At 38.4% G+C, this 13,822-nt stretch overlaps 1 protein-coding gene across 4 annotated transcripts in view; it reads right to left on the bottom strand.

Moving 5' to 3' along the window:
- LOC122561056 (beta-1,3-galactosyl-O-glycosyl-glycoprotein beta-1,6-N-acetylglucosaminyltransferase-like) overlaps nucleotides 1-13,822 on the bottom strand; it is a 112,231-nt gene that overhangs the window by 85,619 nt on the left and 12,790 nt on the right. For 2 of the 4 annotated variants that reach the window (XM_043712415.1, XM_043712424.1), the window contains exon 2: nucleotides 6,440-6,513. The exons of the other annotated variants lie outside the window; for them this stretch is intronic. The gene's annotated coding sequence lies outside the window, so the exon portion shown is untranslated. The remainder of the gene's footprint in view (nucleotides 1-6,439; nucleotides 6,514-13,822) is intronic. 4 annotated transcript variants of the gene reach the window in all.

The raw sequence follows: 13,822 nt of genomic DNA, 5'->3' as shown, positions 1-13,822 counted from the left end.
CTTCTGCAGATACCTACATTAGGTTCCACTCAGGGAAACTCTTCAATTTTTCTGACTACAAGATTTCACCAAAGTCACAGGGCCTAAAATCAGAGAGCTTCTGTATAGAGATTAATGTGCCCTAACTGCCCACAACAAGGATGTTATTCAAATTATGGCAAACAAATTCTTGAGCGCTGCCAAAAACTTTGGTCCCCAAGCCAGTGTCTCTAAAACCAAGATTATCTGTTTCGGTCAGTACCACGTATATGTTATGAAGCACCAGGCAAAACTATTGATAGCATTAGTCTCACATTGTAGAAAAATTCTTATTCTTTCCACTGTGCACCTTAGGGATGCTACTGTTGATAACGGTATTAGCCATGTATCCAGAAAGTAAGTTTGGCCCAAGGCTGACTTCATAATCAAGTCTAGAAGCAACGTGACATTAAACTGAAGACTAAAATCAAACTCTACCAAGCCATTTTCCTGACCATCCACGAAATGCTTCAGAATCATGTATCTGCTGTAGGCTCCACATGAAGGTTGGGGAACACTTTTCACCAAGAACATCTGAAGTCCATCATAAGAATTAATGACAGGACCAACAAAGTCAATCATTGTCCTGTGGTAAACAGCATACAGACCACCAAATAAATACATTATCTCAATTGGTTATGTCTCTAACATGGATGATTGCAATATCCTAACCATCTCTTTAAAAGGAAATACCTTGAGGCAAATAATTTCAAGTTGGTCAGCAAAAACAATACAAGGACACTCTAAAAGAGAGCCTTACAAACACCTGCGCTTCAGATTACCTCTTTTGAGAAAACACCAGCCAGCCAACCCTTGAGGAGATTAGCACTGAAATTTTGTTCAGCATGCTTCAAGGAACCTCTGCATTAAATTTGTAGCATCCAAAGTGCCCAGGGGTCAGTTAAAGGTGGCGCAGGTTGAGTGCGTTCTCCAATTACTAATAACAATATGAACCATCAATTTTGTGGACACTGATGACAATCTCACTTCAGCCTCTACAGTCATGAGTGAACCCACATAAGATAAATAGAAGGCATCATCATGGCCCAGTGATTCTCACTGCTGCCTCACAGTGCTTGGGGCCTGAATTCAATTCCACCCTCAGGTGACTGGCTGTGTGGAGTTTGCACATTTGCCCGATATCTGCATGGGTTTCCTCTGGGTACTCCGGTTTCCTCCCACACTGCAAAAAAGTGAAGGTTAGATAATTTGGCCATGCTAAATTGCCCATCCTGTGCAGCGATATGCAGGCTGGTTGGATGAGCCACAGGAAATGCAGAATTACAGGGATAGGTTGGGAGTGGGGATGGGTCCGCGAGGGATGCTCTTCGCAGGGTCAGTATGGACTCAATGAGCTGAATGGCCTGTTTCCACACTGTAGGAATTCTATGAAATCACCTCCAGTTTGGAAATACTCAAATTACAAAGATTCTACTGCTAAGAATGGGACTGTCTGAAAGAGTTATAGCAATGTAAACAACTTACAAACAAAAGTAAAAATCTTCTGCAGTAAAATCTCATCCAAAACTACTGCATCAGTGTCAGGCACAGCTTCCAGAAATGGCGCAACGATTTCAAAGCTACTATTTAAATAAAGTCATATCAACATGGTCATTATTTTTGGATTTTTGCTGCTTCTATATTTATTGCAGATTACTGTTGTTCCTTTACACAGCGATGGAGATCATGTTGAGTTATGCATTACTGTTTAGTGGTAAACAGATGAGGAGAGATTTCCATGAACAGTTTGAGGGTTATTGAATCAATAACTGTTTCCCACTGCAGAGCAAAGAAATCAACCACCTTCCCCAGGCCATATGATTAATCCAAATAAAAAGCCACTATCCTTCATACCTACACTATCTTCATTATCCCTTCACTGACTAGTAATGGTGCTGCCTTTTGACATAGCAGCATGCACACATTCACAAAGTGTGGCACATTTAAACAAACATATAGACCACAGAAATGCAAGTTGCAGCTTCGAGCTGGTTAAAATAGATTTCAGACTCTCTAAGTTTTATCAATAGAGGACTGTTTTTCAAAGGTTCCAGAAAGCTTAAAATATGTCTTTAAAAATCTTTTCTTGTCCTATAATATCAAATTCCGATTGTTAATGATGGTCAGGCAACACCAACAACTTTAGATAACTTAACTGAAAACATGGAAACATGGAAAAATGATAAAAGGAAACTAAATATTGTGATTTACTCAGTTTATGAAATTAATTTACAACACTGCAAACAGATTTTTTGTTCTCTTCTTTGGATACTCACTATTGTCCATCTACATATGAGATCTTAATGGTACTTGACTCAAAAGTTCATATTGCCATTCTGTCCTGCCACATTGCACAGGGAGATGATGATATGTCCCATAATATAAGGTCAAGAAGATCAATTTGCAGTCAATAGCTTCAATATTAGGCATTCATGTAACAACACATAAGAAATCAGATTTTAGACCCAATTTCTAAATTGGATGGCTGTAAAGCTAGTGGATGTCAAAATCTTGAATTCTGGAATAATCCCACTGATTTGGAAGTTAGTAAATAAAGCCCTTTATTCAATGAGGATAGTTAGCCTGACATCAGTCATCAGGAAAACACTTGGATCAATTACTAATAAAGTGGTCATGGAGCACTTCAAAAATCATAGCATAAGTTGGCAGAGTCAATTAGATTTTATGAAAGGGAAATAGTGTTTAACAAATCTATTTAAGTTTTTGAGTATACAGCTAGCAGGGGAGATACACAGAGAGATTGTCAATGTGAAGTCTTTGGAATTGTTAAAAAGCATTTTGATAAGGTGCCACATGAAATACAAAAGGCTGGTCCATAAAGTAAGATATTATGGGATGGTGATGGTTTATTAGCAAAGTTATAAAACTAGCACAAAAAGAAAACAGAGAGCAGAGACATGTGTCATTTTCAATTTGTCAGCTGTTACAAGGCAGAGAAGATCAGTGCTCCAGCCTATGTACTTATAATTTATAAAATCACAGAATGACATTATTCCTACAATGCCAAAAGAAGTCCTTTGGGCCTATCATGCTTGTGCCAGTTCTCCAAATCTGCAATTCACTTAGTTCCACTCTCCACCCTTGTCCCCTCAAAACTGCACATTCTTCATTTTCAGCTAACACTTTCTTTTGAATGTTTCCATTGAACCTGTTTCCACCACAATCTCAGGCAGCACATTTTAGGTCTTAACCACATGCTGCATGAAAATGCTTTTACTCATTACATCATTGCTTCTTTTACCCATTACTTTACATCTGTGCCCTTTCATTTTGGATTCCTTCATGAATATAAACAGTTTCTCCCTATCGATTTTGTACAGATCTCTCATAATTTTGAAAACCTTTAACAAATCCCCACTCAGCTTTCTTATTTCTTTGGAAAATAGCTTCAAATTCTTCAATCTATTTTGAAAATTGAAGTTCCTCATCCAGGAATCGCCCTAATGAATATTTTCTTACAGTGTGGAAACAGGCCCTTCGGCCCAACAAGCCCACACCGACCCTCGAATACCTTCATATTTATCCTGACAGTGAAATTCCAGACTTAATGTAGTACTCCAGTTGAGGCAGAAATGTATTTTATATAGGTTCATCAATCCTTATTTAGTCTCGTACTCCTACCCCATTCATAAAGCCTGAAACACTGTTTGCTTTGTTAACTGCACTCTCCATCAGTCCTGCCACATTCAATGACTATTACATATGTACACCTAGCTTCTACATTCTACAGCTTCTACACCCTGCTCCTGCATTCTGTTTAGAATTGTATCCTTTATTTTATATTCTCTCTCTATGTATATTCTTTCTAAAAGAATCGCTGAATTGTTGTGGTGCAAAAGAAGGCCACTCAGCCCATCATGTTTGCATTTCTGTTATCTATGCCGATTTCCTGCATTTACCCCAGATTACTTCACACAATGTCTTTTACAATGCAAAAAGGAAGGGCTGACTGGACCTGCAATTTCAGCATGCCCCAGAATGCCGAGTACAAGATAAGATGATAATGTGACCATTCAATTAGAGTAAACATAAAAACACTTTCTTTCACTGTAAAGAAATGTCTCTAACTCCCCTGCAACTATCAAAGCATGTCAACAAAGAGGTGTGTTGCTGCATATAGTCCTCTGACAAAGCCTATTTGATATTAAAGGATCCATGCTTACTTTTGCTAGTCTCTTCCAATTAAAAGACATGTACTAGTTGTTGGGAGTTTTCTTACTTCTTTCTAGCTAACTCTCATTCTTTTGCATTTGATCAATTTTTCAGTAATCTTATAAATTGTATCTATGATAAATAGATAGTTTAAATTAAGATATTGGGTGGAATACTAAAGGGGTCCAAATGACATGGGTTACAGTTAAGAGCTGTGGCAGAATCAAATGAGATCTCAACAACAGAAGAACGTTGCTTCATTTTTTATGCTTTTACAGGTCGCGTGACCAGATTCTCGCTTGGCAGAGATTGGTTAGCAATAGATGGCATTAAAGCTTATCAAACACATCATTGACAGCCCAACTTGCTGAAATAATATTCATCTTAGCAAACGCGACAAGCAAGCTAGATACTGAAAATACTTGACATGAAAACTAATGTGGGCACCTGGAAAATTCAGTTCACTACTGTTCTGAATGACAACTCTGTTCGACACCAGACACTAACATCGCAGGCTATGCTCCATGGGCATCTGCTGTACACCATGTCCACAGATATTGGCTTTCAACATGTGCCAGCCTCTCACAACACTTATGGCAACTCCTGATCCACTTCTAGAATGCATCTGCACTTCAGTACTGCACCTTGAGATGCACAAGAAACATTCATTTCAATATTGACTGTGTGTTCAGGAACATGCACCCAGTTCATGGATTGGACCAAGCTATATCTCCAGCCTGTTTACTTGCTCTGTCAATGCACACTTACTCTGAGTCTGCCTGGATGCTCATAGTTTCCTTTCCTTTGTGTACTTTGTCCCCTCAGCCAGAAATATGAGGCTCATATTACTTGTGTTATTGTTTAGTGCAGAAACAATGGAAGGAAGTTTGTCACAGTTATCAATGGGTCTCAGTCAAGTCAACGGAGAAAGGCAAAAACATGTAAGATTTAGCTTATAATGTTTCTATGCATGGACCCAAATCTTGCTAGAAAATTAATTTCAATATCAACAGTCACTTTTCATGTTTCTAAAAACACAACAGCCAGAAAATCCTCTTTGTAATACTGTACTTGAATTTGCTCTCTCCCACAAAGGATAAAAATCAAATACTGAACACCTCCAACTTAAATTAATGACAATTCAGCCAGATGTAAATAATCAGCTTAGTACTTTGTCTTCATAGGGGCACATATTCACAGAAATATTGCTTATTAGCTTTTTGAGCTAATATACCCCCTTAAAACACCCCTTGTTTCAGTGCTACAAGTTTTAAAGGTGAGCATGTATGAATCAAAAACTGCAGGCCTTCTAAGTGCAGTGTATTTACCTAGTTTTAGACACAATATGTGCTTTAATTCTCAAATCATATCTCATTGCCAAAATGTTTGTTGATGCACTGAAACTGTTCTATGATAAACAAGCAGACATTTATCTATAAATTCTTAAATCAGCCAGTAGAATTCTTTAAATGACCAAGATACATTAAGCTTTAACAAATCAAAAAGCTTGATGTGTTTATTTTGACTAAATATTTAACACTAAAAAAGTAGTTCTCTTAACCCCATCACCTCTCAGCTACATCCTACACCTTTTCTGTGTTGTGTAAAATTCCACTTTTGAGTCATTTCTGCCCTCTTGTGAAATAGAATATTTTAAAGATTTTCAGAATGCTTAATGGTGTTTCTTCCAAACAAAAGACATGTAAATAATACTCCAACTGTCAACACAGGATATAATACTCTTCTGACAGGAGGCTTTGTTCCTATTTATAGTGAATATTTTCCAACACCTGGGGATGGTTTACAAGGCTGCAAAGTAAACTCAACAGTATGTCTTACAACACCAAACTATTTGTGCATCAGTGTCCTACAGATTCGGTTTGTACCATTTTACATTATATCTGTCATTTTTCCAACAGTTGGTTCATATTCAAATTCCATTCAAGCTAATGTAGCGACTATTTCAGATTTTTCTTTTGTCATGGGCCAAACCAAATTCCCTCAAAATATAACAAAGGCATAACCTCGACCCTAACTTTTTATTTTATTTAAAGGAAGTGTAAGGTGCTACATTCCAAATATGATTCAGTTGGTCCACCGTTGCTTTATTCTTGCAACACAGTGAAAATACGAACAAAATAAAAGAATTGGCATAACTTTAACTCCATTAAAATACTTAATTAAATAATACATTATGTATTACTAATCAGCAACTGTTCCAATATAGCAGCATCCCATAAACACTTACTTGGGCAAAGGCGAATTCAGCAAAACAGAATCTCCTTGTGCGTTATTTCCTTTCCAGTCCAGGAGAAAGGAACTCTGAAACAAACAATATAGTAGCAGAGGAGGACTCAAGCTTTTTTTCTGAAGCAGAGAGAGATCTACATCGATCAGCTTCAACAGCCATCTCCAAACCCCAACTGAAAACAAAACTAAAACTCTAGGTCTGTGTGCGCCTGACTCCACCTACTCAAAAAAGCTCTGGGAGCTCAAAGCTGTTGCTTCTGAAGCAAACATTCCAACACCACTGTGGTAATACCTCTTTGTAGAGAAACAGCACAGAACAAGTCTCTCTTAAAGGCACAGTACCATCACAGTTTATTCATTAGGGGGTCACCTTGGTATCTTACATTTATGAAAAAGCTATGCAAATTATGGCGAGTTGATTCATACCATCCTCAGATCTGTTTTTCATTGTTTGAACTCTGTGGACAATGAGGCTAAATAGCAGTACTTGAAAGAAGGATTTGTTGTGACTGCTAGAGTGGTATCAGGAAGAATTCTATCAAGGTGGCTTAATTTACCAGAGTGGTACCACAGATTTCTAATATGAGGTGGAGAGAACGAGAGACAATCTGCAACCCCAGGAGAAAGAGAACTTGCCAGCTTGCTTGAATAAAATCGTCATGGAAAAAAAATCATCATGGGTGGCACGGTGGCACGATGGTTTTCACTGCTACCTCACAGTGCCAGAGACCCGGGTTCAATTCTCACCTCAGGCAACTGTTTATGTGGAGTTTGCTCCGGTGTCTGCGTGGGTTTGCTCCGGTTTCGTCCCACAGTCCAAAAATGTCCAGGTTAGGTGAATTAGCCATGCTAAATTGCCCGTAGTGTTAGGTGAAAGGGTAAATGTAGGGGAATGGGTCTGGGTGGGTTGCTCTTTGGAGGGTCGGTGTGGGCTTGTTGGGCCGAAGGGCCTGTTTCCACACTGTAAGTAATCTAATCTAAAAACAAATAATGTTTACCATCATGGGACAGAGCATTGCTGAGATTAGAGTCACTAGTGACACTGCATGACTCGATGATGGGGGCATTTGCATTCTTAATCTTTCTTCTGTCTTTTAGATTCTCCTTCATTCCACAATTTTGGGAATATGCTGGTGGCATACACGTAGACTTCTTACTTCATCCCTGGCCCAATCCTTTTTCAAAAGCCAGTGCATCTCTGATCAGTACAAGAAAATGAAAACATTGAATTTGAAGAGAAACCATCACTTGATCTTACCCTCATGGCCACTGTGACAAAAGATGAAAGGTATAGTGCACAGCAAAGAAGGTTACCTTAAAGTACAACTGGATCTTGAACAGATGGGCCAATGGGCCGAGGAGTGGCAGATGGAGTTTAATTTAGATAAATGTGAGGTGCTGCATTTTGGAAAGGCAAATCATGGCAGGACTTATATTGGTAAGATCCTGGAGAGTGTTGCGGAACAAAGAGATCTTAGAATGCAGGTTCATAGTTCCATGAAAGTACAGTCGCAGGTAGACAAGATAGTAAACAATGCGTTTGGTACACTTGCCTTTATTGGTCAGTGCATCAAGTATAGGATTTGGGAGGTCGTGTTGTGGCTGCACAGGACATTGGTTAGGCCACTTTTGGAATATTGTATGCAAATCTGGCCTCCATCCTGTAGGAAGAATGAAATTTGAAAGTGTTCAGAAAAGATTCACAAGGATGTTGCAAGGGTTGGAGGGCATGAGGTGTAGGGAGAGGCTGATTAGACTGGAGCTGTTTTCCCTGGAGAATCAAAGGCTGAGGGGTGAACTGATAGAGGTTTATAAAATCATGAGGGGCACGGATAGGGCAAATAGACTAGGTCTTTTCCCTGGGGTGAGGGAATCCAAAACTAGAGGGGATAGGTTTAGAGTGAGATGGGAAAAATTTAGGAGAGACCTAAGGGGCAACATTTTCACACAGAAGGTGTAAAGAATGAGCTGCTAGAGGAAGTGGTGGAGGCTGGTACAATTTCAACATTTACAAAGCATCTGGATGTATACATGGATAGGAAGGGTTTAGATGGATATGGGCCAAGTGCTGACAACAGGACTAGATTAGTTTAGGATATCTGGTTGACATGGATGAGTTGGACCGAAGGATCTGTTTCTGTACTGTATGTCTCTATGATGCTATGACTCTATGTATAAAATATTTTGGAGTCTTGTGTTTTAAAACACAAGCAGACAGATATTAACTTGTTCTGAGAAATTTTATTTTTAAAATAAATTTGGAAAGTAACCTAAACATATCAATTCTGAGAAGATATATGACAAGTGCCAAGCAGACCCCAGTGGTGTTAATCAATAAGATATTTATATTGTTGTGTTTATGACAAGCAGTGTAAACAGTTTAAGGCAATTAATTTTTTCTGACTCTGAGTTGAGATAGAAGAATGATTTCTCTAAATCTATGTCTCTGAAACAGACAGTATTGGAAACAAGTTGAACTTTGATGTGCTGCTTGTATCAAGACTTTTGCAAATTGTCTTCTACATTATTTAACTTAGTTTATTTATCTTTTTTTGTTTCAGAAACTTACATTCTGTTAATGAACATCTGCAGCTTTGTCAGAATGAGTTTCAGTGATTAAGCACCATGTTAACAAATCAACTAAAAAAATTAATTTATGATTTATTAAGCTAGGTTCAATTCTGGGATCTGACTTTACAGTAGTACCATCAGTTGGGATTATAGCGTCATCAATCAGAGATTTAAACAAGATATACCTTTGAGGCATAAGTGTAATTTATACAGGTAAGATAAACAGCATTATAAACAAAAAGCTACCATAGTACTGACTGTTATGCAAATCACTTCCTGGTTTGCACAGAATTAGAATATAACACATGAAACCTTTTCAGTCAAACCAGAAATGCAAAAGTTATGAACCTGTAGGAAAACCAGGGGGACTGCAGCAATTGCAAAATTTATTACTAAGATCAAGGGAGAAGTGTTTGCCAGTGTTTCCCTTATCAAACTGCAAATCCTGGTTGAATGTATCTATCCCAAAACCCAGTGTAATTTCAGAACTGGAAGATTTACAACTGACATGATTTCTCACTGAAGAGAAATGCCATGAAAAAAGAATATATCCGTAATAAACTATCTTCAAAGTTCTTACCAAAGTATTTGATCATGTGAGCAGGAATAGCCAATTTAATATAGAGGCCCTTACTATTTAAGTTTTATGTTTCTCATTTTTTTTAGTTTGGAATTTTGAGATAAGGTTAAGAGTTGGACTTTGAAAAATCACTTTTTTTAAAGGAGAAATGAATAAAGGCAGATGTTTGCTGTTGGGAACTGATTTAGAAAATGATGTAACGTAATTACTGATCTAAGGGCACTGTAAATAAAGTGGCACTGAGTTGTTGCTCAGTTTAGGTTGACAGCTGGTTGGCTGTTGAATTGGCGAATCAAGGCAGGAGTGATTCCTCCTGGGTTTCAGCGGGAGGCAGTGTGATTTTTAAAAACATCCGGAGGCATTTGCTCAATTTGCTGGATGACTGATCCAGAATGATACCAATAATGTGGGTTCAACTCCTGCATCAGCTGAGTTTACGATGAAGGATGCTCCTTCTCAACCTCACCCAAGGCATGATGACCCTCAGGTTTAACCACCATCATCTCTCTTTCTCTTTCTCTCTCTCTCTCCCTCTAATGACAGAGAAGCTATTTGATCCATTATTTTACAAGCACCAGCAATCTGCCATTTGATGCTGAAATCAATATTCACACATCAAAAAAGTTGGAATTGTCGCGTCAAGGCTGAGGAAAGAAGTATGGAACAATAGCAACCTGACTGAGGAAATCAAATTTATGGATTTACCAAGCCTGCATCCTCAGTTCACTCAACACCAGTGAGCACTCGAGTAACATATATTGGTCATAGAAAAGGCTAAACAGTTTCCACAATGCTGCTTCTATTGTGTATCCTCAATACTTTTTGACAGGACTAGGTTATCAGCTCAGAGACTCTGTAGTCTCCTTATTCCATAGCACACAGTCATTGCTAAGCCAGTGATGTCTGCTCTGTCAGCTATATTCATCAAATACATGATAAGCAAATGATGGAAGGGCATCTGTCTGATGAACTGGCCACTGAGTTACAATCTCCTGGAAATGGTAAGGTTCTAAAAAAGGTGACAGACATTGACACTAGCATCTGGAAGATAGTCAAGTGACAATGGTGTCCTCTGGAGGCTGACTATTTGGAAGGACATAGGAAGAGGCGAGTCAAAAGGAGGGCCCAGAGAGAATTGTTTTCAGCCCACCATCTTTCTCTGCAGCAAATGCAGCAGAAACCACCATGCAAGAATGGGGCTAATAAATCAGCTAACCAGTTGCCAAAAGAGTGAGGAGGAAGTGAAGGAAAAGGAGAGGAGACCACAGCATTGACTTATCTTTCTTGTTGAGACTGTACAATTAAATCATGAGTGACAAGAATAAGTTGAACTACAATTCTCCATTCATCCATTCAATGCTTAACACAGCATTGGCCACCTGGGCAAAAACTATTGTGTTGATGAGAATGAAAGCTGCCACTTTGGAAAGATAGGGGAACTGTATATGGTGTATATGATCAAAGGAAAGGATGGCACACACTCCAGCTCACTGGAGGATGGGTCAGATACAAGTTCGAACTTTATTGCTGGAACAGCACAGCAGGTCAGGCAGCATCCAGGGAACAGGAGATTCGACGTTTCGGGCACAGGCCCTTCTTCAGGAATTCCTGAAGAAGGGCCTGTGCCCGAAACGTCGAATCTCCTGTTCCCTGGATGCTGCCTGACCTGCTGTGCTGTTCCAGCAATAAAGTTTCAACTTTGATCTCCAGCATCTGCAGACCTCACTTTCTCCTCAGATACAAGTTCTGCTATGGATGACTCAGATAAAGACTTTAAAGTATCACAGTACAGAAGGCTGAAAAATGTACATAAATAAAAAACACAACTTCCATTGGAAAATAAACAGTTTCATCAAAGGTCTCACTGCTCTCTTGGAAATCCAGACTGCTAAGTTTGTGGGTCTGGATATGAATAGTGAAGATAGCTTGATAGCACACCAATCCAACATGAAGGGAATGTTGGTGAATGTAGTTCAAGTTACTGTTGTCATTCATGATTAAGCTGTACAGTCCTGGCAGGAAGGATGTGTCAATGCTATAACTTTTTTCCATTTCTGCCTTACTTCCCTAGCAGCCAGTTCTGTTCAGCATATTTTACTTGGTTCTCTCAGTCACATTTAATTCCTGTCTGACCAAAGATCCCAATGAAATTATTTACCCAACAGAATATTTTCTGGTACATAAAAGGTGCTGTGAAACCACCCAGATTATTCTGAGTACACAATGACCTGGGTTATTGGTTTATCGATCGTCAAATCAGGATCTTGTACCAGGATCTCCCAGAAAATCCAATACAATTGAGCAAGTCTGAGGACTTTGAAGAAGCTTAATAAGGTTAAGCATTGGCAATAGTTAAAGTATAGAGTAAAGGAAATTGTATCTCAACTCTGCATATAGCTACTGAGCATGTGCAAAAGGAAACTATGTCATAGTGATACCAGATCACAGGGAACTGGGGCCTTCTGTAATGCTCCAAGTAAGATGTGCTTTTTCATTATCATTAGAATGTAGTTACATTCAGTAAAACATGTTGCTGTTCACACACAAGAGTGCAGATCTCACATCACCACTGGAAGGAAATCATGAAATCAAGAAAAGTATGTAAATTATGAGAATAATAGTTATGGTTATAACATTAGCTATAGTATGGATAAAATCAAAAACATATTATACATAATAATATGTCTGTATAAGTTAAAACATTTTTTTCACCATGTTGAAGCTATTGTATTAAAGTATTTGTTGCTGTAGTCAGGGATGGGTAAAGTCCTTAACACATGGAGCTGAGGTTAAGGTAAACAAGTTTGCCTGGGTTTTGTAACCATCCGTAAAAGAATAGTGCTCTCCACTTACTTTACTGACAACTGCCTGCAGCTTCTCAATGGAGACTGGCTGCCAGCAAACATTTGATTCTGTGTGATATCATATCTAGTGGATTTGTGGCATCTGTGAGCAGAGTAATCAATAGTGTGGTTCTGCAACTAATCAAACTGAAAAATTGCCAGTGACATATACAGAGTCTAAACAAGGAAGTATGAAGTATAATGTTCGATTAATTGTAAAATCATGTACAGAAAATGAAATGAAGCGGAAGAAGGAAAATAGTAATTAGAAGTAAAACCAAAACAAACAATTTTTAACTTTAACATCTTCCACATTAATTAAAATCTGAAGGAATAAGATTCCAGACTTATTAAATGAAATTTTTGGAGCCATTGAAGTGGTTTGACAGCAATTAGATTTTTTATCATGCCATTAAAGATTCACTTAAACCTGAATGCATTCATGCTAACCTATTCTGCTGTAACCTCACAACCCTAACATGGATTTCAATCTTTTTGATGAGAGACCAGTGTTGCAAAGCTTTTGGAGGAGTACAGCAATTTATACCACAACCTCTGCAGGTTTTCATGAGTATGTGCAAACGCCAGAACTGGCTTCCTGAATTACCGTAAAACATGCCATGCCTTTATTTGGCAGATTTTATATATATATATATATTTATATATATATATTAAAAATTAAATACAAGTCAACATTGATTAAATGGGGAGCTGATGTGGTCACGTTTTAATGTAACCGATATGTTCTACTTGGGTTGGAAATGTTATTTTCTAATTGTGATGTTGATTTTGCCCTTGTCCAAAAGACAGTCCAAAAATTAAATCCAACAAAAGAGTGGAATTAAGAGTGTAATGATGACCATGAAACCATTGTCGATTTTTGGAAAAAAAACACACTGGTTCACTAATGTCCTTTAGGGAAAGAAATCTGCCGTCCTTAACTGTGGATCAGGCCAGACCACCTCAAAACATTTCAAGAAACTAGCCCAGACACTAACTTTGCTAGTCGTTTAAGCAGGTGTACAGTGGATATTCAGGGAGTGATGCAGCTGGCCCAATGACTTAGTTTTAAACAAAACAGAATTTATTTGCAAGGTTACCAAATGAAGCACAAACAAAAGAGAACAGAATATAGAACAACTTAACCTATCCAAAAACCTAACAGATTATCCCAATTTAATGATGCTGTTCCAAATTCCTTCAACAATTCCCATAAGCACCCCTTGGCACAAAAGGTAAAATCAAACACAGGATCTTACAGGAGAGAGAGAGAGGGATGGCAGAGATTCAGCATGGAGCACGTTCATTCATGTAACTGTTTTTAGACCAGCAGTTTCAAACCTGACTAACTTTTCTGTGAACAGCCAGACTGCTAAAACCTAAAGCC

Source organism: Chiloscyllium plagiosum, chromosome 2 (genome assembly GCF_004010195.1).
Source record: "Chiloscyllium plagiosum isolate BGI_BamShark_2017 chromosome 2, ASM401019v2, whole genome shotgun sequence".
In the NCBI taxonomy this organism is placed as follows: Eukaryota; Metazoa; Chordata; class Chondrichthyes; order Orectolobiformes; family Hemiscylliidae; genus Chiloscyllium; species Chiloscyllium plagiosum.
The sequence above is the reverse complement of the archived record's forward strand: the minus strand, read 5'-3'. Positions and strand labels throughout refer to the sequence as shown.